General features: G+C 39.9%; 1 long non-coding RNA gene across 1 annotated transcript in view; it reads left to right on the top strand.

The window, feature by feature from the left end:
* Positions 1-24,475, top strand: part of LOC138144198 (uncharacterized) — a 50,127-nt gene extending 25,652 nt beyond the window's left edge. Inside the window, exon 4 of the long non-coding RNA XR_011163885.1 lies at positions 23,154-24,475. This is a non-coding gene — a long non-coding RNA (uncharacterized lncRNA). The remainder of the gene's footprint in view (positions 1-23,153) is intronic.
* Positions 24,476-24,728: the final 253 nt, after the last annotated feature.

Below are 24,728 nucleotides of genomic sequence, written 5' to 3'. Positions count from 1 at the left end.
AGGGAGGCCAGTGTCACTAGACTGCAGAGTATGTGGGGATTGGAGGAGGTATGAAAGGTGTAAGAAGTCTGGAAGATTTGTGAGGCAGCCTATGAAGGGCTTTGAATGCCAAACAGAGGATTTTCTGTTTGATCTTGGAGGTGATAGGGAGCCACTGAGGTTTATAGTGTAAGGAGGAGGTGAGGATGATAGGGTCAGATCTGTGCTTTGGGAAGATCACTTTGACAGCTGAATGACTGCTATAGGGAGAGATTTGTGGTGGAGACCCCAACCAAGAATTTATTGCAAAGGTCCAGGCATGAGAAGATGAGGGTCTGTAGCAGGGTGGTAACGGTTCTAGGGGAGAGAAGAGGGTGTATTTGAGAGATGTTGTGAAAGCAAAATTGGTAGACCTTGGCAACACATCGGATATAGGGGGTGAGTGAGTCGCAAACTAGCCTGGGTGACTGGGAGGATTCTCGTGCCCTCCAAAGGTACAACAAGTCAGCTTTACAGGGATAAAATCAGAGATATAGTTGGGTAGCTGTTGTCTTAAAAAAAGGATCTGGGTGTCTTAGTAAATTAAAAACTCAAGTAAAATCATTGATATGATGTAGCTTCTAAAAGAACTAAGATGATCGTGGGATACAGTGAGAGGGACGTAACTTTCAGGCATATGAGATGATAGTTCTACTGTACGCTGCCCTTATTAGGCCTTGGAGTTTTGTGTTTAGGTAGCCAGGTGGTACAGTGGGTGGTGTTAGACTTGGAGTGAGGAAGACCTGAGTTCAAATCCTGGTGCAGATACTACCTCGTTCTAAATTACCCAAGCTCTTGCAGCTTCCATTTTTTCTTCTGTATAATAAGTAATAGTCTTTACCTTAGCATCTACCTTACTGGGTTACTATGAAAAGCAGATTGGATAAGTATGGAAAGCATTTTGCAAGTCATACAACCTTATATAAATGCTAATTCTTATTGCTGTGGGCACCACGTTTTAAGATAAGCTAGAGAGCATCTAGTGGTAGGCAAGAAGAATGGCAAAGGGTCTTGAGTCCACATCCTGTGAGGATTGGTTGGGACTGGGGAGGCTTAGCTTGGAGAGTAGAAGAGCTGGCAGGGCAGGAGAGCCATCCTCAAGAATTTTAAAGGCGGAGGGATTAGAGTTGTACTATTTGGCCCCAGGAGTCAGAAGCAGGAGCAATGGGGGAGGTTGCAAGGAAGTTTCCTAAGAGTTGCTGTTGTTATTCCATTATTTCAGTCATGTCTGACTCTTTGTGACCCCATTTGGGGTTTTGTTGGCAAAGATAACTAAAGTGGTTTGCCATTTCCTTTTCCAGCTCATTTTACGGATGAGACAAAAGGGGTTAGGTGACTTGCCCAGGGTCACACAGTTAGTAAATATCTGAGGCTGGATTTGAATTCAGATTCCTGACTCCAGGCTTGGCATTCTATCCACTATCCTGTGTAGTTCCTCCATTCCTAAGTAAGTTGAGTTGTTTACAGTAGAATGGCTTGCATGGAGAATTGATTGACTCTCTTTTCTTGATATCTTTAAGCAGAAAGGAGATGACCACTCTTTGGGAATTCCTTCCTTTATCACTTGGATTAGACTGACACTGTGGTCCTTTTTAATTCAGATTCTGTCATTCTGTGACCTTTGAGGTCCCTTCCAGCTTAAAGATTCTGCTTTAAATTAGAACAGAGGCCAGACTTATCAATCCATTCTTGGAGCTCAGCCACTTAATAGGCTCCTATTGATTCCATTTAATAACCCTCCAGCAGCAGGGGCCTATTGTTAGACTTTACTAGAGCTCCGTTAGTTGTATCTGGTCCAGGAGAACTTTCATAAAGTTTTAAAATTTATCAAATAATTGGAAAACACCTACTGGCCTTCTTCCCCTTGTTTGACAAAGGACATGTTAATCTTCCTCTAGCTGCCGAGGGTCACTGCTACCAGACATTACAGAAAGGTCACCCCTAGTGAGTCCAGACTTATTGTCCAATGGAGATTTGGCAAGGAATCAATAGACACATTACAATGGATCACTGCAGTCGCAAAAATTTAGCACCTACTTTTAATGCCTAGAAAGACGCAGCCAAGTAGCTAGAATTGTATACAAGAAGCTCAATATAACTTCATAAACTCCCTTCTTATTGACTGAGGAAGGCCTGACTGGGGCTAATGGGTTGGGGAGAGGCAGATTTTGACTCAGTGTGGGAAAAGTCTTTCCAAGAATTAGAACTGTCCAAAATCCCTCCGAAAGCTGTGATTTCCTCATCAATGGAGATCTTTAAGTGAAAAGTGACTAACCATTTGTTGGGCATTCTTGCCTTAGATATGCATTAACTAGATAATCGTTGATTTCCTGTTTAACTCGGAATTTCTATAATTCTATGAAGTGGGAAAAGAAGGCATAGAATGAAGGCAACAGGAATAGGGGTAGGGAGACTAGTAAGCCATATGGGGAAGGGGCATCATAATCAAGTGAAGTCAGACCTTGAGTTTCTGTAGCTACTAGTGTGATACAGGGAGACTTCATGGAAGGCTCTCCCTTTGGAAGGGGCCCCAGAGACCCCAAAGGCTGATGGTCTCCAGTTCATTCCCCGAGTCTTCTGTCCTGCTGCAATCCATCTGCCTCACTCTTGGTGCTGCTATTCCCTTGTGGGCTGAGCTTTTGAACATTTTGCAGTTTCATAAACATTTCTGGAAACGGAAATAAAAAGCTCGGGGTCTGAGGTCCTGAGAGATTCCACCTAAATTTCAACCTGGAATAAAATTGAGAAAGAGAGGAGAAAAAAAAAAACCCAACAACAATACCAACAAATCCAAACCACCCTTGCTTGGCTGAGTGCCACACGCTGATGGGCGGCATTTTAACATTTTGCACATGGTCTGATTTGGGCCATATATTATCTACTTCTATATATGGAGAAAAAAACCAGCTCGATGATGGGCGAGAATCCCAGTGGCTGTTTTTTCCAGACCTGCAGGCTCCTGAGACTCTCAGGCCGGACGCTGTCTTTCTGTGGCCTGTCGGTGATTCAGCTCAGCAATGGAAAATAGGCCTCCAGCTGGGCAGTCGCCTTGTTTTCCTCACTGATGCACCCTGCTCTCCTTCCCCTCCTTTAGTGTGCATCCAAAGAGCAGAGATCCCAGGGCCCGGCAGCTGCAGCCTGGGTTAAAAATAGAAGTTTGTTTATTTTTATGTTCGTGAGGGCCTTTTTTTTTCCTCCTGCTGCTGCTGCTGTTTGTGAGTCTTAACTCCATGGCAGAGACACTGTGGGAGGTGGAGGCTGGTGACTGGCGGGAGAAGTCTTTGTACACACTGGGAAGTCAAATGAGGCACATCAGAGTCAGGAACTGTTAGCCTGGGCGTTTCTCCTTCCTTCTCAGTTGACACCTGCTCTCTAGAATTTCAGAATAACTTGGGCTGGATACAGTAAGATAATCTTGCAGCTGGAATCAACCTCCAGGTCATTTTGTCTGAACCCTACCCACATTGTGAATGTTGTTCTGTCATTTCGGTTGTGGCAGACACTCTGTGATCCCCTGTGGGATTTTCTTGGCAAAGATACTGAAGTGGTTTGCCACTTCCTTTTCCAGATCATTTTACAGATGGGGAAGCTGAGGCAAACAGGGTGAAGTGACTTACCCAGGGTCACACAGCTAGTGAATATCTGAGGCCAGATCTGAACTCAGGTCTTCCTGACTGCAGGCCCGATGCAGCACCTAGCTACCCTGTTGTGTTTGTCACTCAAATTGTGAATGATATTTATTACATCCCTGAAGAAGGGAATTATTCATCTTCCTTCCACTAGAACCCTTCCAGGAATGGGAATCTGACTATCATCTGAAACATTCCATGTAATTTCTGGGCAACTCTCAAGGATTAGGAAATTTTTCCTTATGTTGTCCTGAAATATATTTCCCTGTGATTTCTGCTCCCAGTTCTGCCCTCTGAGACCAAATAAAGTTTTATCCTTTTAGCCCTTCAAATATTTAAAGATAACAATCATGTCCTGCCAAATTCTTCTTTTCCCATTATGAACAGCCCCAGCCTTTGCATATACACTCTAAGGCCCTATATAAATGTCAGTGGTTATTATCCTTATTTTTTTGTTCCAATCTCATCTGGAAACAGTTCTAGGACAAGTTGCTTCCCTTTTGTTTTTCTAATGCTTAGAATAGTGCCTAGCATATAGTGGGAACTTAATATCTGTTTATTGATTGACTGATAGTGCCCAGGCATATTTGAATGAAAGTATCAGGAGTCAGGCTTATCTTTTGTTGATTCGCTACAAGTATCTTTAGGACAGTTTCTTGGTTGACAGGACTATGGGGACCGCATGCATTTCTTCCCGATCCCATGTGGTTTTGATTTTTTTTTCAGCTAGAGATTTCTATTTGGAGAGGCTTGCATTCCACTTAGCTTGGAGGTTATTGGGTATTCAGTTAAGCAACATTTATTAAAAATGCCGTTCATAAATTTTTGTGGGTTGGTGTTGTGTCTGGGCAATTATGGGAGATAATTTTATCTGCCATGATGTTCTAGTTGATTGGATTTTCAAGGATATTTAAAGGCTTGTATTTCTAGCATGAGGATTTGTCTTTTCAGTTCATAAAGAATAGCAAGATTTTGCTGTATAAATTCTAGCTGCTTAATTTTGTCTTTTCCAGATATTAGGTAGGTGCTAAATTTTTGCAACCTGCAGTGATTTGTTGGACAGTTTCTACTGTTTCCTTGAAATTCTGTCTTGAGCAATAAGTCTGGGCTCCTTGGAGATGACTTTTCTATAATCTCTTGTAACTGATAACTTGGTCTCGCATTGCTAGTGTAAACAACTGTGCTTCTGTAAACAATTCCTCATTATTCAGTCATTTGTGTGATGCTTGTCAACTGAATGTTGTTTGAGTTTGTGTTGAGCTTGCCTGTGGAGGACCTTTCTGATTCCTCTCTGGGACTGTGATCAATATTGATTACATTCAGTAACTCCAGTGGTATGAGGCAATTAGGTGGATCAGTGAGAAGATCAGGGGACCTGAAATCAGGAAGACCCGAGTTCAAATCCAGACTCAGACACTTATTGCTGTGTGATGTGACTGGACAAGTCACTTAACATCGATTTGTCTTAATTTCTTCAACTGTAAAATGGGGATACTAATGACACCACTCTTGCAGGGTTGCTGTAAAGATCAAGTAAGATGATATTTGTAAAGTACCTAGAACAGCGCCTGGTCCACAGTAGGTGCTTTATGTATTTAAAACATATATATATATATATATATGTATACACACATATATATGTGTATATATATAGAGTATGTGTTTTATATATATATATGTAGAGAGTGTATATATATAAATATGTGTGTATGTATGTGTGTGTATATATATATATATATATATATTCCTTTCTCTTTCCTAGTGTGTACCTATCTTCTACTATTACTCTTTGTAGTGGGGGGGCCTGTTTATTTCAGAAGTATTTCTCTAAGTTTTGAACCTGTTGATCTCATGATCTGAGCACATATATTACTCCTCTTCCTCCTTCTTTCTATAGCTTCCCTAGGAACTGCTGATTGTTAATATTGTAATTGTAATCTTACTTTCTAAATCCATCGTTGTCCAGATTACTGTCCTCACAAGCATATACAAGACTCTAGTTGGTCAGTGTCTATGGTTCAGAACTGAACCCCATTCTCCAGATGTTGGCTTGATCAGTGTGAATGTGGGGGTGGGGGTGGGGACAACAAGCTTCCTCTTTTCTCTCAGTGCAGACTAAAATTGTAGATTTTTTAGGTTGCCACATAACACTGACTCATACTGAGGTTGTGCAGTTCAGCCCCAGCCCCAGATAGATTTCACATGAACTGGTATGTAGCAATATCTCCACCATCCTGTAGATCTAAAGCTGCTTTTTTAAAACTCATGTAGAACTTTACATTTATTCCCATTAAATTTGGTCATGTTTGCTCAAACTTGTTGAGATTCTTCTGATTCTCAGTCCTCTCATCCAAATGCACTCACTATTTCCTAAGCTTCACAGTCAAAGAGCAATGTAATCTCATTGGGGTAAATGTTCCCTTCGAATGCCTCTCACCCATCCTGTGTGACTATTGTTCATTTTCCCTCAAAAGCCTGCCAGAGGGTGCCCGCCCATCATATTGGGGGCCTCCCTCACTTTGGACATCATGAGAATGCTAGTGGAACATATAGGCCATGCAGCAGTTTTCCTTTCCTCTCGCTGCGTGATGAAGTCACCTTTTCTGATGCTATATTTCTTTAGTGACATCCTCAGCTCCCACGTACCTTGCTGTCCCTTCATTCTAACACGCTCAGTCACAATACCCATAAGAGTTCCACTTTCACAGTCCGGTACTCTGAAATTCCTCTGTCTGGTTATCACCTCCTGTCTCCCTTTCTTCTCTGTTTCCCCCCTTCCTAAACCTATGTATTTTCTGTTCTCAGCGTATCTTCTTCACACCCTTCTTCTTCTCTACTTTCCTCCTTTCAAAATCTTGACCCTGAAGGTAACAAGTTCAACCTTGTTCTGTGGTCTACCCTTGAATCCCTGCTATGGCTGCTCCCTTTCCTTTTAACCCCCAACCCTGGAATTACTGCGTTTGCCCTAGTAACCAGGCACATGCTGGTGTGTGTTATGGACACTGCCTGCTTCCACTGCAAAGGTGTGCTAGCTAGTCTCTACTGGACCCTCCCTGCTGCATTCCAAACCTTTTATTCTTCCCTGACTTAACTTTCTATTGTACTCCTATAGCATCTATTCATAACCTCTTCTCTCATCAGACCACCTACACAGTTTCCCTCACTTCCCTCCCAGCAGATGATATCACCTCATACTTTATTAAAAAATTATAGCCAGTCCTTAGGAACCCCCTCTTTTTCCCAGTTCTACACTTCATGCTCCCTCAACACTATCTCCTTGCTCCCATTTTCTATTCCTTTCTTACTACAAAACTACCAAATAAAAGCACCATTACAACCATATCACTACTGTGCTCCAGAATCTTCAATAGCTCTCTATTTCTTATGTTATAAGATACACATATAATCTCTGTTTGACATTTAATGCCCTTCATAAATAGTCTGGCTTCAACCCACCTTCTTTCCTTTTAGAAAATAAATTTTGTTAAATATTTCCCAGTTACTTGTAAGAAACATTTTAACATTCATTTAAAAAAATTGAGTTCCAAATACTGTCTCCTTCCCTGCAGTCCACCCCTTCTTGAAAAGGCAAACGATTTGATATACATATGGAGTATATAAATTTCATTATACCTGTGAAATCACACAAAAATATATTTCCATATTGTTGTTCAGTTGTGTGTGACTCTTTGTGACCCCATTTAGAGTCTTCTTGGCCAAGAGACTGGATTGGTTTGCCATTTCCTTCACTAGCTCATTTTACAGATGAGGAACTGAGGCAAACAGGGTTGAGTGGCTTGCCTAGGGTCACACAGCTAGTAAATGTCTGAGGCCATATTTGAACTCAGGAAAATGAGTCTTCCTGACTTCAGGCCCAGTACTTTATTCATTGTTCCATCTAACTGCCCCTTTCTATTAGAGTAATGCAGATTAAAACAACTCTGTGGTACCACCTCATACCTATCAGATTAGCTAACATGACAGAAAAGGAAAATGACAAATATTAGAGGAGATGTGGAAAAATAGGGACATTAATGCACTATTGGTGGAGTTGTGAACTGTGAATCCCAACCATTCTGGAGAACACTTTGGAACTGTACCCAAAGAGCTATAAAACTTTATATACATTTTGATCTAGCAATACTACTAGTAGATCTGTATCCCAAAGAGATCAAAGAAAAAGGACCTATATGTATGAACATATTCATAGCAGCTCTTTTTGTAGTGACAGAGAATGGGAAATTGAGGGGATCCCCTTAACTGGGAAATGTATCAATTGGGGACTGGCTGAACAAATTGTGGCATATGATTCTATTGTGCTATAAGAAAGGAAGAGCAGGATAGTTTCAGAGAAACATTGAAAGACTTACATGAACTGATGCTAAGTGAAGTGAGCAGAACCAGGAGAACCTTGTACACAGTAAGAGCAATATTGTGCAATGATCAACTATGAAAACTTAGCCACTCTCATCAAGACAATGATCCAAGACAATTCTGAAGGTTGTATGACAGAAAATGTGATCCACCTTCAGAGAGAGAACTGGAGTCTGAGTGTATGTAAAGCATAATTTTCCCACTTTCTTTTTCTTGGTTTTTTTTTTTTTTGGTTGGGGGCAACATGGCTAATATGGAAATGTGTTTTGCATAATTTCACATGTATAATTGATTTCTTTCCTTCTGGATGGCTGGGGGAGGGGCAGGGGAGAGAGAGAGAGAGAATTTGGAACTCAATTTTTTAAAATGAATGCTAAAAGTAAATAATAAATTTACTTTTAATAAAAAACTTCAGTACCTCTTCTTGTAAGAGACCTTTTGTGGCTCCCCTAATTGTTACTGCTTCCCCTCCATAATCACTTTATATTTACTTATCTGTATATATATTGTTCTCCCCAGTAGTACACAAGCTCCTTGATGGCAGGGACTGTTTTATTTTTGTCTTAGTATTCCAGTGGTGTGTTGGTAAATATTTAACAACTGACTCTCTGGGAAAAAAAAGATACACATAACCCATTCTTAAGTTTTATCTGCATTATTAATATTTTCTTCATCACTTTATTAACTCAAGAGAATGAAGCAATAAATAAATCCTTGATTTATAGCATTTGCCAATTTCTAAGGTGTAAATACTCCTGTGAAAATTTAACAATTGACTCTCATGAGCCTATTTGAGCTGGCTTCTGCACACCCAGTCCTTTAGCATCTCATATAGCACCTGGTAGACAGTAGATGGCCTAATAATTGCTTAATGAATTGTGTTTAACTGAATTTCATCCCACAGCATCTAGCTCCCCCAGGAACCCTAACCTGCGTCCAAGTCCACATAGGTTATTCCAAAGGCAGCCTAGGCATGCACCTTCAAAGATATATATGCTGGATGTTACCTTAGGCTCATCTGCCTTTCTCTGATGATTTTTTCTAACCCTTGTTTAGGCCTTATCTCTGCTGTGATCACTTTTGCTAGCTGCCTCTATACCACTAATCTCCTTTTCTGGGCAGGAAATGAAACCACAGAGAACAAGAAAGATCTCAATTTCTTGAGGTAAATATTATTTCAGTAGCAGCATGCATGGCAAGTGCCCTCACATCTGATGGAGACAATTGCTAAGTTCACAAATATTTAAGTGCCTGCTACATACTGGGTAATTGTCTGGATCCCAGGGTCATAAAGACAAAAAATAAGCACGCCCCTTTCTCCAGGACTGTTTAGACTGTAAGTCCCTTGAGGGCAGGGATTGTTGTTTTGTTGTTTGTTTGTTTTGGCTTTTCTTTGTATTCCCAACAATTAGGACGGTGCTTGGCACTTAGTAGGCACCTAAATAATGCTTGTTGGCTTTACTCAAGGAGTTTATATTCTATTGGGGGAGAAAATGTGCACATGAATAAATATATAAAATGTACAAAAAAAGGAGGTATTTTTTTTTTTGCACACGTGTTTCCTTTTTTTGTAAGATAGTGATAATGCCTGCTCTGCTCACCACAGAGTGTTGCTACCAGCATCTGGGAGGGTGTCAAGAAAGATTTCCTGTAGAAAATAATACTTGAGCAGAGTTTTGGAGGAAATGAGTAATCCTAAGAGGTAGAGGTGAGGATCGAGTGCATTCTAGGCATGGGATCAGCTAGTGCAAAGCACCAAGGTGGAAGATAGGATGTTGTGAGCATCATGAAGGCCGACATGACGACCACAGAGGGTGGGAAGGAGATTAATGTACCATAAGTTTAGAAAGGCAAGTTGAAGCCAGGGGCTTTATAATGAGCTTTTTTTACAATAAGTTTTTTAAATTAAATAAAAAAAATATTTTATTTTTAATTTATGGGATAAAACAAGCATTTCCATAACATAGTATAATAAAAAAATGATTGCACATGAAACTGCAAATCTATTATGTACAACTTACTATCCATTTACATACATAATGAAGTTATTATGTAAATTTCTTTTCCCCCTTTTTTTCTTCCCTCCCTCCCATCCCAGATATGGCTACCATTAGACAGAATTGTGTGTGTGTGTATGTCAAATTGTAAAATCATTCTATATGTACTTCTATTTATTCAGTCTTAAAGGCAATAGGGAAGCATTGGAGCATTTTAGGTAAGGGAGTAGTCTACTTCAGGTTGGAAATTACTGTAACAGTCAGATGGAGAATGGATGGGGTCTTAGGGTGGGCTACACAAATAATCTACAGCTAGATGATGTCCTTTAAATTGGACTGTCAGTTTGAAAAGCAGTTGAATTAGATGCTTCTTGGGGTTGGGTGAGGGTCTGAATGGCCATTCTGAAATCCTACACCCAAACCCTTGGCCCCTCAAGGTAGGCAGGAACCAGGGAATCAGTGAGATGGAAAAGACTATTCCTGATTCTTTAAATACCCAGAGTGACTAGAGTATCTAGATCCACCCATCTGCATGCACCATTTTCAAGTGTCACATTTTTAAATTGTTGGGTTTACCCTGAAGGATATATAGAAATAGAGAGACTCACAGAATTTTAGATTTGGAAGAGACCTTAGGAGCCATTCAGGCCAATTCATAGTTGAAAACAACCCCCTACTAGAACAGGTCCAAGCAGTAATCCAGCCCTGCTCCCCGGTAAGGAGGGCTTACCCACTACCTTTCTAGGTAGGCCATTTTCCTTTTAGCACTGATTTCCAGGAGTTTTTCCTTACATCCAGCTTAAATATGGCACTTTACAACTTTTACCCATTGCTCTTCGTTCTTCTCTCTCTGGGGACAAACAGGACACATTGGATCTCTTTTAGACATGAAAGCCCTTAAAATACTTGAGAACATCTCTGATATATGTCCTCCTGAACTCTACCACCTCCTCCCCCAATCTTCTTTTCTTTAGGCAAAACAACTTATGTTCTCCAACATAGGATCCTGGTATTGATTTAAGGTCCTCCCTCCACTGCCCTGGTTGCCCCCCATCTTATCAATACCCTTCTTAAAATGTTGTGCCCCGAACTTCTGAACACTATACTCCTGATGTACTCTGTCCAGGTCAAAGTAAATTTGGCTGAAACTTCCTTAGAGTGGCAAGGTGGAGAAGCAGATAGAGCCCTGGCTCTGCAGTTAGGAAGACATGAGTTCAAATCCAGCCTTAGACCCTTTCTAGCTGAGCAAGTCATTTAACCTCTTTTTGCCTTGATTTCCTTATCTGAAAAATGGGGATAATACTAGCACTTACCTTCCCAAGGCTGTCATGAGGATAAAATGAAACAATGTTTGTAAAGTGCTTTCCAAATTTTAGAGCATATATACATTTTTTCTTTTTCTCCTTCTCCTTCTTCCCCTCCTCCTCTTCCTCTTCCTCCTCTTCTTCCTCTTTCTCTTTCTCCTCCTCTTCCTCCTCCTTTTCTCCTCCTTCTCCTCCTCTTCCTCCTCTTTTTCCTTCTCCTTTTCCTCCTTTTTCCCCTCCTCCTCTTCCTCCTTCTCCTTTTTCTCCTCCCTCTTCTCCTCCTCTTCCTCCTCCTCCTCCTCTTTTTCCTTTTCCTCCTTCTTCCCCTCCTTCTCCTCCTCCTTCTTCTTCCCTCCTCTTCCTCCTCCTTCCCAAAAGCCTTATTTCTTAATGCAGTCTGGATCACATTCACTTTTTGGGCTATCTTAGCATTATTACTTTATATGGAGCTTGCAGTTCACTATAACTCCTGTGACTCAAACAAATTGTTCTCTGATCATGCCTCCAACCTGTATTTGTGAAGCTGATTTTTTTGACCCAAGTGTAAGATTTTATATTTATCTCTATTAAATGTCATTTTTATTAGATTCAGCTCAATGCTCCAACCTTTTGAGATCTTTCATCCAGTGTGTTAGCTGGACCTCCCAACTTTGTACCTCCTTTGGGTCCACTGAGTTCTTTGTTAAAACCAAGCCTCAGAAATAAGCAAATCAAGTAGAGAAGCTGAGAGAACTACAGATATCTGAAATACATATATGTGTCATTTAGGGGTGTTCAGAATACTGTTCTCACTTTAGCATCAGCTTATCTTATGACACTACTCCCCACCAAAGTCAACTGTATCAGTCTCCCTAGGTATCCCTGGATAATCGGAGAGCATTGATCTAGGAGTCCCAAGACCCAAGTTCTAATCTTAGCTCCATTGCTTACTAGTCATATGACTCTGTGCCTACTATTTACAGTAATCTAATTTCTCTGAGCTTCTGTTTCCTTACCTGTAAGATACTGATAACATTGCCCTCTCTGTTCACCACATGGCATTGCTACCAGCATGGAATGAGGTAGAAACTTGGCATCTGCTTTGTAAAGAGCAAAGTACTTTAAAAGTCTGGAGTGTGATTATTGTAACACCCTATGCTGAAGTACTCTGTACTTAAGACTACAAGTAGGGCTCCCTGCCCTTTCTTACCGGGTGAAAAGAGGTGGCCCCAATTCTCATGAACATATGCATCACCATCTCAGGTCTAGAGAAATGGCTTGATGTAGTGATTAGCACTGAACTGAGAATTAGTGATACTTGGGTTTGAATCCTGCCTTGAATACCAGCTGTGTGACCTTGGATAAAATAACTTACCACTCTGGGTCCTGCCTTTCTTCTCGGCAAAATGGGATGATAATATTGCCTACCCCAAAGGACTGTTGGGAGGGTTAGATGAAACAATATGTGTATTTTGAAAGCCTGAAAGTGGAGGCACCCAAGTGTAGCACAGTGGCAGGATTTGGGGTCTGGTAGAGCTGAGCTGGTTTGAATCTTGCCTCAGACACTCCTTAGTTGGGTGATCTAGCAAATCACTTAGCTTCTTTCTGCCTCAGTTTCCTCATCCTTAAAATGGAGGGATAATAATAGCAACTATCTCCCAGGGTTGTGAGGATCAAACAAGTTAAAATGTAAAGCACTTGCTGAACCTTCAAGAACCAGCTGCATAAATACTTGCTGTTCAATTGTTTTTCAGTCGTGTCCAACTCTTTGTGATCCCATTTAGGGGTTTTCTTGGAAGAGATGATGAAGGAGTTTCCCATTTCCTTCTCTAGTTCATTTTTACAGATGACAGAATAAAGGCAAACAGGATTAAGTGACTTGCTCAGGGTCACACAGCTAGTAAGTGAATGAGGGCAGATTTGAATTCAGGAAACAGTTTTCCTGACTCCAGACCCAGAACTCTATCTACTGTGTCACCTGGCTGCCCCATATAAATGCTAGCACTTTTTATTAGCTATTATAGAAATGTGAGTTGTTGTTTTTACTGAAAAGGGACTGGGGCATCCAAATCAGAGCGTTGAGGAAAAAGACACCAAGAAAATTACTCTGATTATAGGTGGCCACTCCCCTAGGGGCTTGTTTATGGCAGAAACAAGCCTGATCTCCTTCAAACTTCTTCTAGTTTGATTAGTCTACTATAGGTCTACCCTATTCTTTTTTTAAGTACTTGTTGAGATTGCACTAATCATTCTACTGTGCCAAATCCAAATCACATTTTTATGTTTTATATATATATATATATATCCTTCCAATCTTGCAATTTTTATTTTTCCATAATATACTTGTCAGTCAACAAGTATTTATTGAGTGCCTGCAGGATATTGAATTCAGCATATTTTTGTGCGTATCATACTTTTCTTAAGTGATCTCTTGGGGTTACAACTTTCTTTTCTAATCTAGCTTGAGGAAGAACAAATATTTCACTGGAAAGTGTTTCACAGTCCATCACCCAGAGCTCAATGCCTATATATTATATATATATTCAATTGTTTTATTCATTCATCCATCCACATACAACAATAGTTTATCAAGTACCTTCTATATGCAGAGCACATCTGCAGGTGGGTAGGAGTTAAAAAAGCAAATATGATGCAGTATCTGCCCTCAGGGAGCTTGAAAGTTAGCAGTAAAGATATAATGATAACTGAAGTGTACGTGGCATTTAATATATATTTTCTCTGAGCTTCATCACAAAGCTGTGTTCTTGGATGATTATTAGCCATGTAACTCATGGCAACTCCCTTACCCTCCTGATCCTGTTTTGTCATCTGTCAGATGGGGATAATTAGAGCACCTGTGTTGCCAGCTTGATGGCAAGAGGATCAAATGAGATAATAATTGCCTTAAGGTTCACAAGGTGTTTTGTATATTTTGTCTCATTTGATTTTCACACCCTTGTGAGTTGGGGGCTATTATCTCTATTTTTTTTTTTTTTTTGCCTTTTGGAGGGCAATTGGGGTTAAGTAACTTGCCCAAGGTTACATGGCTAGTTTTGTGTGGGTGTTAAGTGGCTGAGGCCAGAACTGAACTCAGGTCCTCCTGACTCCGGGGCCGGCGCGTTACTCACTGTGCCACCTAGCCAGCCCTATTATCTCTATTTTATAAGATGAAGAAACAGACAGATTGTAAGTGACTTGCTCAGAGTCATAGAAGTAGTAAAGGTCTGAGGCCTCACTCACGTCCTCCTGACTCCTCTTCCTCTTCTAACCCTAACCCTCCTCCTCTTCCTCTTTCTTCTTATTCTCCTCTTTCTCCTGCTCCTCCTCCTCCTTCTTCTCTTTGTCCTCTTCCTCCTCCTCTAACACTCCTCCTTTTTCTTTTTTCCTTCTTTTTCCTTCCCCTGCATTCCTCTTCCTCCTTTTTCTTTTTTTCCTTCTTTTTCCTTCCCCTACATTAATCTATCAACCAACCATTTTGAAGCCCCTACTATATGCCAGGTGGTATTGTCCTAACACTGAGGATATAAATACAAAAGTGAGACAACTGGGACTTTACATTCTATTTGGGAGTGGGGGTGCTTTACAGCATTTTCACAGGTATGTAGCTGAAGAAACACACCAAAAAACCCCAAGTGATTTCAAGGGAGGAGTTAATAAAACCCAAGGAAATTAAGAACTCTTGAGGGAGGTAGCCTTTGAATGGAGTTGGTGGCTCTGGAAGGTAAGGAGGGTGAATATACTCAGGCATGGAGGACAGTTTGTGAAAAGGCACAAAGGTGAGGGATAGAATGTTTCCTAATGGGAACTCAGGCAGGAAGTCTCAAATGAGAAGAGGATCAAGAGCTTCCTCTACTTACCCGCCTTCTTTCTCTCTGATGGAAGACTGCCAGTTGGTTGGCTCACCTTTCATCTTGTCAGCCTGATCTGTTGACTCGTCTTCTCCTGTCTAAGTTCCAGTCTTCAGAGGGAAGAGGAGAGATGAAATAGGGCTTCTCATCTGATCTTGTACCTTTCATCTCATTCTGCTCATGTCTCCTCTTATCTCCAGCCTCCTCTAGGAAGAAATGTGGCATCTTGCACTCCGTTATGAACATCATTACATTGATTGTACAGTACACATCCTAGTGATTCTGAACCCTCGTAGGTCATCATCCAAACCCCATTCTGCATCCCCCAGTACCCAATTACTAAGAGAGAGTTTGAGGGAAAGATAATAAGTTCATTTTTCTATATATTTAATTTGAGATGCTGATGGAACATCCATGTAGAGATATCTAGAAAGTAGTTGAAGTTGTAGGACAAGAAATCATCATCTAGAGATGAAGACTAGATGAATTTGAAGATCAACTGCATAGAAATGATCATGGAACTCATGGGAGTTGATGATGATGAGATAACTTAAAAAGAATGTGGAGAAAGAAGGTCCATATGTATGTATGTATGTATATATATGTGTGTGTACATATGGAGATGATGATTCTGTAAAGGAGATTAGAAAAGATAGAGCAGACAGTCAGGAGAATCAGGAAAGAGAAGAGAGTGAGATGTGAGATAACAGAGTTAATGAGTATAGACAGTTTTCCCCTCCCTTTAGAGTCTTACTGTAAAAGGTAAAATAATTTTCTCATAATGGACAATGAAGGATTAAAAAAAATTTTTTTTAAGGATGAGAAAGATCTAGGAATGTTTATGAGCAGCAGGGAAGGAGAGAGTGAATAAGGACCATAGAGGCACACAGAATACACTTTGCACACACTCTATGCATGCCTATGATGGGCGATATAAAATTAGGAACAAAAAATTTTTTCAAAAAGAAATGTACATAATAATTTTGTTGTATATTTGAAAGGAACAGCAAGTGGTGCATAGTAGATTTGCAGTTTTGTGTGCAATCATTTTTTTATTTTGCTATGTTATAGAAATCCTTGTTTTATTTCATAAATTAAAAAAACAATAAGGGACAGAGAGATGATTGAAAGGGCCAGCCCTGGTAGAACATGGGAGGGGATGGGAATAAGGACAAAAGTAAAAGTGTTGGGGGGGTGGAGTCAAGATGATGGAGTAGAAACAGGACTTCCATGGGGCTCTGGCCTCCACCTCCTCCAATTCATGTAAAAAATGACTCTAGACAAACTTTGGAGCTACAGAACCCACAAAATGACACAGAGAAGCCAACCTCCCACTGAAAATAGCCTGGCAGGCTGGCAGGAATGGGCCAGCGAAGTGCCCTGGGAGCTGAGCCCAGCCCCTAGCAAGCCCAAGGTGGTTTCCAGAATTATCAAACCATAGATGCCAAAGAAAAAGTGAGAGGTCAGTGTAGACTTTGCAGGAACAAGGAGTTTGGGAGTGTGATCCGGTCTTTGCCCCCAGGGCAAGAAGCAAATGAGGTTCCATGGCTGTATAGCCACTACCACGTGGCTGCTTCAGAGCTCCTGGTCTACAAATTGTAGGGGGACCAAGAGACCAGTATGAGGGGTAATCACTCTTGCTTTAACCTGCTTGGATCTGGATTGCAGTCTAGGGTGGAGGTCCTAGGATGAATGAACAGTTTACCAGAGCATTTGGAAGCTTCAGAGAGGGCACCCAACTAATAGTTCTGGCAGCTGTGAAAACCCCAGCATTTGGGATAAAGCTCCCCTTTCTGGTAGCAGAGTTCTACTATGGCAAAAGGCTCAAAAGTCAAGTAATTGAAGGGCAACATGAGCAAGCAAAGGAAGCAAAGCAAACAGAACATTCCTACATTTGATTTCTATTTTGGGGACAAAAAGGATCGAAGCATGGAACAGGAGGAAGACAGTGATGTCAGAACTCCTGCACCAAAAGCTTCCAAGAAAAATATGAGTTGGTTACAGGCCATAGAGGAGCTTAAAAAGGATTTTGAAAACCAAAAAAGAGAAGTGGAGGAAAAATTGGGAAAAAAAATGAGAATGATGCAAGAAAATTATGAAATGAGAATCAACAACCTTATTGAAGAAAATAACACCTTAAAAAATAGACTAACTGAGATGGCAAAAGAGGCTCAAAAAGGCACTGAGGAGAAGAATGCCTCAAAAAGCCAAATTTGCCAGATGGAAAAAGAATCTCAAAAGCTCACTGAAGAGAATCATTCCTTCGGAATTAGATTGGAGCAAATGGAAGCTAGTGACTGTGAGAAATCAAGATACTATTAAAAAGATCCAAACAAATGAAAAAAGAAGAAGGCAATGTGAAATATCTCATTGGGAAAACCACTGAACTGGAAAATAGATCCAGGAGAGATAATTTAAAAATTATTGGACTACCTGAAAGCCATGATCAAAAAAAGAACCTAGAAATAATCCTTCAAGAAATTCTCAAGGAAAATTGCCCTGATGTTTTAGAACCAGAGGGCAAAATAGAAAAGAATTGAAAGAATCCACCCATCACCTCCTAAAAAAGATCCCCAAAAGAAAACTCCTAGGAATATTATAGCCAGGTTCTGGACTTCCCAGATCAAGGAGAAAATATTACAAGCAGCTAGGAAGAAACAATTTCAATATTGTGGAAACACAATCAGGATAACATAGGATCTGGCATCTTCTACACTGAGGGATTGATGGGCTTGGAATATGATATTCCAGAGGTCAAAGGAACTGGGATTAAAACCAAGAATCACCTACCCAGCAAAACTGAGTATCATGTTTCAGGGGAAAATATGGTCATTCAGTGGAATAGAGGACTTTCAAGCATTCTTGATGAAAAAAACAGAGTTGAATAGAGATTTTGACATTCAGATACAAGAAGCAAGAGAAGCATGAGAAGGTAAAGAGGGAAAAGAAATCATAAGGAACTTATCAAAGTTGAACTATTTACATCCATACATGGAAAAACTATAATTGTAACTTATGAAACTTTTCTCAGTATGAAAATAGTTGAAGGGAATAGAAATGTGTGTGTGTGTGTCTATATAGGAAGGTATATGGGCATATGAATACATATGTGAGTAGTGTATATATGTGTACAGGTATACATAGACAGAGGGCTCAGGACCAATTGAATAGGAATGGATGATACTTAAAAGGTGAAAGTAAGAGGTGAGAGAGGAATATAATGAGAGGAGATGGGGAGAGAAAGAATGGGGTAAATTATCTCATATAGAAGAGGCAAGGGAAAACTGTTACAATGGAGGGGAAGAACAGGAAGGCAAAAGGGAATGAGTCAATCTTATTTTCATTGAATTTGGCTTAGGGTGGGAATGACATACACACTTAATAGGGTATCTCACCCTACAGGAGAGTAGAAGGGAAGGAACAAGAAGGAGGATAATGGAAGGGATGGCAGGCTGGGGGGGAGGGAAGTTGGAAGCACCCACTTTTGAAAAGGGATAGGATCAAAGTAGAGAATATAACAAGTGGGGGGTGGGATAGGATGGAGGGAAATATAGTCAGTCTTTCACAATATATCCACTATGGAAATGTTTTGCGTAGCTATGCATATACAACCTATATTGTATTGCTTATTTTCTCAGTGAGAGTGGGTGATGAGGGAGGAAGGGAAAGAATCTGGAATTCAAAGTTTTAAAATCAAGTGTTTAAAATATATATATATATATATATTATTATTATTATTTTATATGTAACTGGGAAATACCGTAAGATATATAGGCACTGGGGCATAGAGATCCACCGTGCCCTACTGGAAAGTCAGAGGGGGAATGGGGCAAGATATGGGAGAAAGCAGATTGGGGGAGGGGATATTCAGTGGGATCGCTGTTTTGGGGTGGTGGGTCTGGACAAATGGGGAGAAAATTTTTAACTCAAAATCTTGTGGAAATGAAAGTTGTAAACTAAAAAATAATAAATTAATTAATTAAAAAAAGTAAAAGTGTTAGCATTAGCATCTTGTCCTCTAAGTCTAGAGCAAGAGAGGAGAGAATGGGAGGAGAGATGTTTTCTCCTTCCCTCACCTCTCTTCCAACCCTAAATCTATGATCTTTAGAAGATACAGGAAGGAAAAATTTTATAAAAATTGAAGGAGGAATAAATACCCATAAAGAGGTGGTGATCTACAGTGTCAAATGATGCAGAGTTCATGCATGAGGACTAAGGACCATTGGATTTTGTAATTAAAGAGATTTGAAGGGCATTTCTATATATATTTTTCTTCCTATATTATAGCTACTCTATATTTGTATAGCCTGGAAGATATACATGCATATATACCTAAACATAAATAGACATTTGTGTATGTGTGTTTATGAATATAACATATAGCTATCTAGAGACTGAGACAGGTCAGGAAGAAGGATAGAGACAGAGGGAGGGCAGTTTTTAAATTCCGCCCCCCCTTCCTTTTTAATTTAAAACTTCTTTAAATTAAAAACTCCAGGAAAATACATTTTTGCTCAGATCTTGATAGGCACAATATTTCCCTGGTCAAAAACCCATGTTTTCTTTTCAACCATGGCCCCCAAATCTAAATTCCATTCTTAGACACAATCTTTGTAACCAGTTGCTTGATTTCCAAGTCTGGTTTTCACTTCTAAAGCCTTGACTGCCAGTAGCGATATAAATGCCACTAGTATTTATTACATGCTTTTACAAATTTAATGTATCCATTGGAGACACCTTATTTGAGTAGAGCCTTCAAGTCTACGTTTTCTGTCAAATCAAATTCTCCTTTTTTTAAAAAAAAAACCAATAAAGAAATGACACAGGGGGATTTTATATTATCTATGTGCCTCACCTGTTTGGTCCTAAAACGAGGTCTACTATAGAAAGGAATAGCAACTAGATTTGTGATCTCATTGGTATAGGGACCTTCCTGAAAAAATCTTGTTCCTGTCTCCTTTTTTCTTTAGGGATAACCTCCAGATTTTTAGGAGTAGCTGGTGGATGGTAGAGCACTGGGCTTGAAGTCAGGAAACCATAGTTCAAATTGGCCTGCCACGCTTACTAGTTAGGTAACCTTAAGGAAGCCACTTTATCTCTATTGGTCTCAGTTTTCTCATATGTAAAATGGGATTAATAATAGCACCTGCCTCCCAGGGTATTGTGAGGCTCAAATGAGGTAACATTTATAAAATGCTTAGCCCACTGACCAGAACATAGTAGGAGCTTAATAAATATTTCTTCCCTTTCTCCCTCCCTCATCATGCCAAATTCTCTATAAGGTTTGCTCTTCTCCCCTCCTGAATAGCTTTTAACTATTTTCACTAATGGTATACTTACCTGACATATTTTTCCATTTTGTACCATGTTCATTAAGATTTAAAATGGTAAGAAAAGGGGCCCAGACAATAGCTGATGTCTTTTTGGTCAATTTTTCCTTCTTTTTGTTTCTCTTTCTCTGTCTCTCTCTCTCTGTGTCTCTCTCTCCCTTCTTTTTCTTCTTCTTCCCTCCCTCCCTTCCTTCCTCCCTTGTTTCCTTCCTTCCTTCCTTCCTTCCTTCCTTCCTTCCTTCCTTCCTTCCTTCTTTCCATGTCTTTTAAGAATATTACCCCCATTGAGACAACTTGAAAATGAATATTTGAGTGCCTTTAAAACTGGGTGCCCTCCAGCACAGCTTTCTTCTACATGCTTTATTTAAAGCCCATAATGCTCCCTGACATCATCTCTTTAAATGACATCGTTCCTTCCTCAGTACAATAGCACAACGTGGGTGTAGATGGAATAAAGATATAATGCTTCTATCATCATCACCAAGGAAAACAGATCCTTGGGAGGCAGCTACTTAGGGATGACAGTTGGGTCAATGAGAGTTGAGATTACCGTGAGGGACAAGATGCACACATGCATAATTATACATAACCACATACATACATACACACACACACACAAACAAATATCTTCTCTCTTCAATGTGTGTGTATACACGCATACAACTATGCATATTTTTTCTACTCAAACTATGCATATAGGTATATAAACACATGTTTAAATATTTATATACCTACATAAATATATACATATATCTATATGAAGTATCCTCAGTATAGAAAGCCTTGGGAGACTCCCAGGCTTAGAAATGCTGAAAGACCTTTTTCCTTTCACTTCTAATTGTTGTCTTCCATTTTCATGAACAAATGCTCTCTGAGTGAGCTGGTTTAGGTAGAATTAATACATGAGACTGAGAAAAGACCACTGGATTTAGTAATTAAGGGAGGGGCATCTCCACTTGTATTCTTCTTTCTATATTGTGGCTACTCTATACATCTAGCCTTGGAGATTATCTATCTATACAGTATATGTAGATACATATACACACATGTACACACACACACACACACACACACACACACACCTCTAGATCTATCTATTTAGAGAGGGAGATGAAGCTAGGTGGCCCAGTGAATAAAACAGAGTGCTAGGCTTGAAGTCAGGAAGAACCAAGTTCGAATTAGCTTCACTTACTAGCTATGTGATCCTGGGCAAGCCTTAATTCCAACTGCGAAGGAAGCTAAGGATTCTAAGAAAGGAGGTGAGGAAGAAATCCATTTCATATCTGAGGACCACATGCAGTCATGGAATCAGGAAATAGAATAGTAATTTGAGGAACACTGGAAGGTTGGGGTAAGTGGACCAGCCTAAGAGAGAGTGAATGGCCTCCCCTAGGCTACACTTAGATTGAAGTGGAACCCACCTGTCTGTATCTTCCACCCCTTAATCCTTGTCCTGCTCTAAGAGGTCAAGCAAAGCAGATCAAATCCCCTTTGACAGGGCAACCCTTCAAATATCTGAAGAAAGGAACCCTCTGTTTCTTATCTTTTCTCGGAGCTAAATGTACCCAGTTTTTTTTTTTTTTTCCAACCAACCCATGGTACTGTCTACAGTCATCTCACCATCCAGATCCCCTCCCTCTAAATGGCCTCCGGTTTGTCAATGTCCTTCTTAGGCGATCACTTTACAGAACTGAATCTGATAATTGAGAAGTGGATTGAGGAGGGAAGAATCCAGCAGCACTATCACCTTCCTATTGCTGGGTACTATATACCCTGTTTCACATAGTTTTTTCCTTTTGTGTTTTCTTCATGATAGCCAAACTGAACTACACTCCATTATTACTCTTGTCCTTTCCATTAGAATATAAACTTCCTCAAGGCAAAATCTGCTTAACTTGCTGCCATAATGTGTAGCCCAGTGCTTGGTCCATAGGAAGCATTTAAAAAATATTTGTTGATTGAGCGATTGATTAAAATGGGGGTTTTAACTGTGTGTATATCTATTGTTTAGCTGTTCATCAACAATTTACCTGTTCCAAACCTCAAGAATGGTGGAAATGTTAGCCCACATGAAAAAGAAATAAATAACATAGGCTGCCTTCTCCGCCATCTTACTTTAGTCTGTTGAATTCTACTCATCTTTTAAGGCCCAACTCAACATTACCCCCTCAAGAAAGACTATGGTGAATAATGTTTATTGCTTCTTCACAACACTTTGCATATTTCATTTATGCACTTCTGCCACCAAGTCAGTCCTTACCTTCCAAACGCTTACGTGGGGGAAGATAATACATAAAAAGTAGCTGAAAAGGGAGGATGTTACTAGCACCATAGAATAGTTTGGAGATGGCTGGGAAGTGCTATGGAGGCCTGGTTTAAGGCAAGATAAAGTCATGACTGCCTACCAAGGTTCAGGGTAGTTCTAAGGTTGGAATCTAATTTTCTGGTTGGAAGAAAATGAAGATGATGGTTTGAGTGGATATGGAAAGAATTAGAAGTACTATGGAGTCCTGGATCTAGGCAAGATAAGGCCAAAGTTGGCTTATCAAAGCCCATGATGATTCCAGGACCAGAGTCCAATTTTCTGGTGGGGAGGAGGTGTAGATGATGTTCTGAGAAGAGATGGTCTGTTCTACATTGATGAAATCATGCTTCCTTCTCGTATTTTTTCCAGATATCTCATATGGCTATGAATCACAGAATACCATGGTCTCTGATGAATTGAGATTGAGGATTACCCAAAAGGCAATACAAAGAATTGTGCTGGAGAAGCCGTGTAAATCACCAAAGAAGAGAAAATCTAGGGACAAAAGGGGCGAATGGTCATGTAGTGAGAACAAGGGTTAACCAGTATGCCCTGGTTGTGTGCTCTACTGCTGGTCTCCACACAGTATCAGGAGACCTAGATGAAGGCCCACACTCCCTATGGAAGATTTACTAAATACATGAGAATAAGGGGCACAAAATCAGCAGACATAGATAAGTTGTTCTCTGTATCATTATAGCAAGTATATACACCAATGACCTCAAAGGTCCATTGATAGCCAAAGTACTGAATAACAATTAAACAGCTAGTATTAATATAAAGCTTTAAGATTTCCAAAACACTTAGAAATATTTTCTCACGTAATACAGCCATCCTGGGATGTTTGTGTTATTTTCACCATTTTATAGTTAAGAAGGCTGAGGCAGATAGAGGTTAAGTGACTTTTCCAGGGTCACACAGCCACCAAGTGTTTAAGGTGGGATTTGAATTTGTTTCCCTGACTCAAGGTCCAGCACTCAGCCACTGAGCTACCTCTTCCTGAAAAAGGCACCTTTGTTTGTATTATCACGAGCTTACAAGACCTTTGTCATAAGACCTTGTGCTATTATCTTATAATATCTTTTAACTGCTTATTCCAATTTAAATATCTTCATTTTCCCTCCATTTTTGAGCAATCCATCATTGTACTATTAACAATGCAAATGAGGTGAAACTAAACATTTCCACATTCAATTGAGAATTAATATATCATAAACACAGATTAGGAGATGGTGGCATGGCTTTCTTTATAATTAATGATGACAATTTCTTATTCATTGTCTTTCCATGTGGAGTCACTGTTTGAAGAAAGAGGGATGGTCCACTACCCTCACCCAAAACATTAAGGTTGGAGTTGTTTTTGTCTTTTAATGGTCAATTCTCTTTTTCTAACTGGAATCAAACACTTGATATGACCACTTAAAATGTGCTAAATCATCCCGAACAGTAGTACCACTTGTGTGTTTGGCTAGATGACAGGGTAATCACTGACCCTTATCTTCAATTTTCTGACTTCAATCTCATTCCCATTTAATTCTAATTGGTTGTGCCCATCTCCAACTTGGGGTTCATTTGTGGAAGTGGTTTTATTCATACTGATTACTTCTCATCACAGAATGTATCTTCATTTTCTCCTTCCGCTTTCCTTTTATGGTGAATATTTTAAGAAGAATAAAAAACCAGGCATTCCATGATGGTGAAATATTGAAATAAATGTGTCCTTTCCAGGAAGATTGCTTTCTTTTGCTTTGGGGGAGAGATGCTAGTTCATTGGCCACTAAGCCTGTTACCACATCAAATAAATAGCAGGCTGAAAAATCAAGCATTTGCATTTTTATTATTTTCTTTCTACCTCTAATTCGTATGGGTTTTTTTTTAACTTCTTTCTCTCTCCCTCCCCCCATAAACTTTTGCCTTTCCTTAATGATTTCTCCTCTTTTCCAA

The sequence above is a fragment of the Petaurus breviceps genome, unplaced genomic scaffold, assembly GCF_028583685.1.
Source record: "Petaurus breviceps papuanus isolate PSGF00001 unplaced genomic scaffold, PetGlider_PUasm1.0 90692, whole genome shotgun sequence".
Classification (NCBI taxonomy): Eukaryota; Metazoa; Chordata; class Mammalia; order Diprotodontia; family Petauridae; genus Petaurus; species Petaurus breviceps.
This window is presented reverse-complemented; position numbering and strand designations above follow the sequence as displayed.